The 6,917-nt window shown below is 37.5% G+C and overlaps 1 long non-coding RNA gene across 4 annotated transcripts; it reads left to right on the plus strand.

Moving 5' to 3' along the window:
• Positions 1–78: 78 nt before the first annotated feature.
• Positions 79–3,644, plus strand: LOC111911548 (uncharacterized). Of its 4 annotated transcripts, none has more exons than XR_008225549.1 (5): positions 86–1,319; positions 1,400–2,149; positions 2,894–2,958; positions 3,136–3,269; positions 3,353–3,644. It is a non-coding gene; the product is annotated as an uncharacterized LOC111911548 (long non-coding RNA). The 4 variants fall into 4 exon arrangements; XR_008225547.1 differs by having other exon boundaries at positions 89–654; XR_008225548.1 differs by having other exon boundaries at positions 79–2,149; positions 3,133–3,269.
• Positions 3,645–6,917: the final 3,273 nt, after the last annotated feature.

Consider the following 6,917-nt stretch of genomic DNA (forward strand, 5'->3'; position numbering starts at 1 on the left):
GAAAAAAAAGGCCCCCCTATAATAAAAGCTTATAATTATATAAATACATTTGTTTGATTGGTCGAATTTTTTTTTTCTTTTTTTATTTCTATTTTTATTTATTTATTTATTTATTTTTAATTTTTTCCGACATATCAAGTGCACCGCCTCTAACTTTTCGCCTCGAGATGCTTCTCAGTTCTTCTCCACCGCCTCCTTGCTTTACTGTTTTACATTGTCTGCACAACTCAAAATCGATGGCTGGTTCGCACACCTATTTTGCGGAGAAGAGGTTGCAGGACCACCATCGCCTACCTCCACAACCATACGCTGTCAGATTGTCAGTTATACTTCCTCGACACCTCAATATTTGGGTGTTGTCTTCGGTTCTTGATTTTCCGTTTCCGGTGTGCGATGGAGGTGGTCTGTTCGACGACTTATCTGTTTCCATTCCCAACTCCCTCAAATGCAGGCTCCATCGTCGATCAGTTTCCAACTTCCACTATGGGTCACTTGCTACCATATTGCCGTCAACCATCTCTTCTCCATTAATGACACCCACTTACTTATATACCACCAATGTCTGATTATTGATTTTCTTTTTTCACTTATGCTTCTAAGAATTTCGTTTTTTTCCAACACACCTCTAAACTCTTCATAACATTTCTTAGTGCAGTAAGTGATTTCAACTCATGTATGTATTATGATATTTGATTTTGATTGTTTTATGCACTTTGATTTAGGAAGGATGAAAGTTTGTGCATTTGGGGGGGGGGGGGGGGGGGGGGGGGGGAATCTAGGTCTCATTTGTTTGATAAGTTAATTTGATTTTTATTCGATTAGTGAATTCAGGCACAGTTAGTTCAAGTTATTGAGGTTAAAAAGCCATTAATTGTTTTTATTTTAAAGTATACAGGGTAACAGGTGTCGTCATCTTTAAGCTTTTCAATCGTTTGACTTTTAGTACTGTCAAAAGTCAAAAGAGACTATGACTTATGCAATTCGTAAAATTAATAGTTTGTGGTTGATGGTGGTTGCATTTTGGTGAATCTGAAACAGACATCGATGAGGAATCAGATATTAGTGGTTCAGATGGGGAGGAAACATTTTGGATTTTATTGACCATAAATTTATAGAAACCGATTTTAATTTCTCAAAAAATCCGTATTTATATTCTAAAATAGCAATGAACTTGAAGTTTTTTTTTTGTTTTTTTACAAGCTTACTTTTTAAGTTGGTTGTTATTTTAAAGTTTGAAGTAAGGACCAAAACTAGAAATAGACATATAGAAATGGAAATCTTTTTCAATCTATACCTTTCCTGTATTCAGCAAGATTTAGGTTGGTCTATTTGTTTGTTTCATGTAATTTCATTTTTTTAAATCACTTCTATCCTTAAATGTTCTTATATTTTTTGGCAGGTTTTGCTCATCATTGCGCCAAACACCCCAGCATGTATGTATTGGTACTATCTGAACTTCAATGGTAGTAGTGGTCACATTAGAATGACAGAACATGAAGATTAAGAGGTGATGTTGTTAATCTTTCGTTAATTGATATTTAATTTGATTTGGATTTATACTACATTTGGATATTAGGGCTTTTAAGGACTATTTTGAAAAGAAAAAGATTACGTTTTACTGTTGATAATGGATGTTGCAAACAGAGAATGCTTGGCAGAATTAAGCAACTATAGTATGTTTTATTTTTGAGATTTCCTTGCTTTCCACATGTCCCCATATAAAGTTGTTGGATTCTATGGTGAAAATATGTAACACCGGATTCCTGATACGATTTTATTTAGGTATTTTTCTTAATTTTTGCCATGAACTCGGCAAGTCTGCGTCTCGACTCGCCGAGTAGCAGCGAGGTGGACACAGGATTTAAACGGGGAACTCGGCGAGTCGATTTATGGACTCGGCGAGTTCACATGTCTGGATGAAACTCTATTTTAAGACATTGCACCCTATTTTGCCCATTCTAAAACACCCATTTCGTCCCATTTGCTCCCAGAGAGCAGTAGAGAGCAACCCAAGCCCCCCATTAGTGTTCTTGAGTGATTTTTTATCTTCCAAAGAAGGTTTTGGAGCTTAAAGGAAGAAGGAAGAAGTTGGAGTGTTCCAGAAGTGAAGGTAGATCTGAAATCTACTCTGTGGAAAGCATCAAATCAGGTAATAAACCCCCCTCCCCCCACTTTGCTCTTTAGCTTCTTAGGTTCCTTTTGTCCCTAATGGGTGGTCTTCAAGCCTTAAAACCCCCAAATTTCGTGTGTATTTGTGATAACCAGACCCTAGGAACTGAGACCCATGAGTTAGATCTGTTGCATGTCTCAGTTTTGGCCTGTGCAGGAAGAAGGTTTGAAGGAACTCGGCAAGTTCCATGAAGATGGCCTCAGACTCGGCGAGTTGGATGAACAACTCAGCGAGTCCCTTGAATATAGCCTTGAACTCGACGAGTTGTTCTTCCAACTCGGCGAGTCGTATGAACTTTCCCCGATTTCAGTAGGATTTAAGTGTAGGAGGTCCAACCCTTCATAGATACACGCGGAATTAGCAATTTAACACATAGCTATAGTCCCTGAATCTCCAAATCTCCAAGGTTGATGTTCTAATGGAAGATTGGAGCGATTTGTGAGATCTGTTCGTCGGACTCAGCGAGTCTCCCTTGGACTCAGCGAGTCCAGTCGCGAGTTTGTTAGTTGTCCCCGTTTAGCGAGTCAGGTTGACTCAGTGAGTGGGAACAGGGACCTGATGAGTCAGAGTCGGACTAGACGTAGAAGGACTCGGCGAGTCGCTTTATGGACTCGGCGAGTCCAATCAATCAGAGAGTTGACTTTGACCAAGAAGTTGACTTTGACCAGTCATTTGACCTAAGGGGTATTTATGAGTACCTAATCCATGTTTACGGATTTATAGCCGGAGGGATTACCGGTGCGGAAGCCAGGCGTAGGTTGAGCAGGTTTTCAGCAGCTACTCTCGAGGTGAGTTACCTTCCAGTAGAAGTGGGTCTAAGGCTACAATGTCGGCCCACTAGTAGGAGTCGTATGATAGATGATTGTCTGTGTGATAATCATCTAGGTTTGCTACTACCTGATATGCTTTATGTGTTAGCAAATTTTGATATATAGGTTATGTGATATGTTATTATGTGGTAGTAGTAGTAGGGGGTGAAACAGTCCCTGATCCGGTCGACAGGACCGAAGGGGTAGGCCAGCACCCAAATATACTAGGCAGTATCCAGTCGACAGGACCGAAGGGGAAGGTCGGGCACCCAGAAATGCCCAGCAGACATGTATGCTATGTGATTGTATGGTATGAGGTTCATTGGGGGAACTCACTAAGCTTCGTGCTTACGTTTTATAGTTTTGTTTTCAGGTACCTCTTATGCTAGGGGAAAGGTGCCAGCGCGGTAGCAGCATATCACACACACTCTTGTTTCCGCACCAGGGATTTTCTAGGATGCACTCTGAAATATTACTATGATATTACCGGTTTTCAGACATGAAGTATTATTATGAATGTTTTATAACGATGTTTTTATGTATTAACCTAATTTAAAATTGAAATTTTTAGCCGGTATTTTTGGGATGTTACAAAATAGGCAAGAGTTATTATGTAATGACAAAAATATAAGGTATCATGTCTTTACACGATATTATTTTGAACACATATCTAGAAAAAACTATCTTTTTTGTAATATATTTTTTTTCAAAATAATGCGTTTCTTAAAAAAAAAGGAATTTTTTCAAGTCGTTTAAAATATACTTTTTATTGGGGGCTATTTAAAAGCAACAACCAAGAGGTTTGACTATGTATTATGACCTATCATATTGTTACATATGTAGTTTTCAAGTTACAGAGCATATTGAAGATATCAAATACATTTTTGATGGTTTTGAGAGACTTTCTCAACAAAATCTTGCAGCTAATATGTCACACCCCGAAAACCAAAGGCGGAAACATTTCCAGGGCGGACTCCACGTTGAGTATCAAATCCAATGCACATAGTAAGCAAAGTAAACAACCATTACATTACATATAAAAGTTTACATTTGTTCAAAAGTAAATTGTACAAGTGTGATACATAGTATATATGAACAAAAGTAAGATGTGTCTTCTACGCACTCCGTCTTCGCCAAAAGGGATCATCGGGTACCTGTCTGATGTGGACCTGTGAATACAAGCAGTTTGAAAATCAGCATAAAGCTGGTGAGTTCATAAGATGTTTGTTTTCTGAAAAATGTATCAGTTTCCTTTAGTTTTCTAAAAAGGTTTGTTATCCAAGAAAATCTCATATCTTCTTATGTAAAATAGTTTGGTTATCATTTGTTACCAATTCGATTACGTGTTGTATGTTACCCCAGGAAAATCCCATATTTTCCTAATAGTTTAATTATCCATTAGTTTCTTAATTCGTTTACGAGTTGTTATGTTATCATAGGAAAATCCCATATTTTCCAAAGTGTAAGTTTGGTTGAATAACACAGTGTATAGTTTAATACATAAAACTATATATTGAAAATCATGGGATTACTATCCCGAACTAGATATAAGATATTTTGATATACATGAAACTATAGATAGATATAGATTGAAAACCATGGGACTATCATCCCGTACTAGATATAGATTGAAAACCATGGGACTATCATCCCGTACTAAATATAGATTGAAAATCATGGGATTACTATCTCGTACTAGATATAGATTCTAACCATGGGACTACCATCCTGCACTAGGTATGTAATATGAATATGTTCTGAAAACCATAGGAATAACATCCCGCACTAGATACAAAATCTATAGACTGAAAACCATGGGACTATTATCCCGTACTAGAAATAGGAACTATAGATAGAAAATAGATATAAAATCAAATCAAAACCGTGAATAAACTTATATTAATATGTATTGTGAGCCGGGTAACCATGTTGATACGACAACGAGACCTCCTTGACGCTTGTCAGACGTCGGACGATATCCAGAATTTGTCACCCCAGGCATGCCCGCCTAACTGTAGCTAACAATTAATGTGTGGGATTGTTGATCCCGAATAGATCTATTCACAAATTCCACGCTCTCCCTCCAGGAGACTCTGGTTACACTTTCGGGGAGGATTTACTGATAACCCAAAGGGTAATGACGAATCTCACAAGCTAGTACTAAATTATTCATGGTGTTCTCAGACGATAGCAAACATACTAAACATTATGAAACATAATACAGTGAATACAGTTATATACAACGAAATTATCTGCCAATACATTCTAAATGAAACAGAGATAGACTGAATCCGACATAGCTTATCTATTAACATTACTTGAAATCCGAATTCATAAAACGAGTACTGAAGATCCCCAAATTATTCCCATAATAATTTGATTAGTTTGGTTGTTTCCTTTACTGAAATCTATGTAGTTATAATTGATAAAAACCATTGAAAAAGGGTAAGGGTATGAACTCACCGGTTGAGAAACGCGTCAGTTTGGGTCCTAAACGTCAGTTCTGGGTTTGAAAACACACAAGATTCCTATGTATTAAGAGAAGATACACATTTGTATCTAATTATAACTTAAATTATTTATTAGATGAGGACATATGCTTCTAGATGCGAAAGCACTTCATTACAAGTCTTTGGAAGGACCCGGGTGGCATTTGAGGACACATAAGGCTTGGATATGGAGTTTATCCTTCAAGAGTAAACTCATACTAGAGTTTTCGTCCCTAATGTACCATTCCCTATGAGTTTACGGCCATAAAATCATGGTGGGGTGCTTTTGGTTGCTAAATGGCTTGAATCAATTAAGAGGGAATTTCTAGGGTTGGCTTCATGGCATGGAAAAGTGTTTTGAGTAAATTAGGGACCATATGAGGAGTTTATGGCAGTAAAATCTATGTTTACAGCCTTAAACTCTTGGATACATAACCAAAATGCTTCTTGTTGGTCCTCAATTAATTATATGTGATTTCAAGCTATTTTACAAGTCTACTGGTGAAATTTGGGCATCATTTGACATGGTTTTAGGAGTTTACGGCCCATGAATCCACCTTATGGCTGTGAACTCCTTAGCGGGGTGTTTTCCTTATGTTTTAGGCTCCTAATTCGTGTGTGGTTACTTCTAGAATTTATCCCAAGGCTTATGGTGTGTTTAAGTGGCATCTTAACACATTGAAATGAGTTTACTCTCCAAGAATATGAGTTTACGGACCAAACATGTTCTTGGGCAGTAAACTCATGTTTACTCCTAAAAATGATGATTAAGGTGTTCTAAGTCCGAAATGGTAAGCCATAAAATCATATATAAGCCCCAAAGTTGGTTTGGAGGGGTTTTAAGGCTCTAAACCCTCTTATTATGTGTTTACGGCACAAGCATGCTCCAGGGCCGTAAACTCATGTTTGAGGTTCATTTTCATAGATTAAACTCGGATTTAAAGGCTAATGAGGTTGAACAACAAGTTAGGGAAGTTACCTTGAAGATTTGAAGCCTAAATTTGATGTTTTTGGACCCTTAGAGTTGGTTTGAGGAGAGAGGTTAGAGTGAGAGTAGTGAGAGAGGGCAAAAGCTTCAAATGGAAGCTTAAACATTTTTAAATAGTGTCTAAGATTTGGACACGGTGGAATTCTACCCAATACCGACATTAGACGTGGCTTTTGGTCACACCCAACCAAATTGTCGTAATCCGGCGGAAACGATTCTAGAAATTTTCAAATCAATAATTTGGGCCAATTTCATGAGTTCCTAGGGGTTTGGACACTCATTAGATTATAATAATCATATAAGTTTGAATATTTTAACCCAAAAACGAAACCGGAACGAATTGCTAAAAACGGGTCTTACGGACGAATTGGTTTCGGCAATGAACAACTTTGGGTTGTTACATTATCCCACCGTTAGAGGGAATTTCGTCTCGAAATTCAGAGATTAAGATATAGATCATG

This window comes from Lactuca sativa, chromosome 8 (genome assembly GCF_002870075.4).
Source record: "Lactuca sativa cultivar Salinas chromosome 8, Lsat_Salinas_v11, whole genome shotgun sequence".
Taxonomy (NCBI): Eukaryota; Viridiplantae; Streptophyta; class Magnoliopsida; order Asterales; family Asteraceae; genus Lactuca; species Lactuca sativa.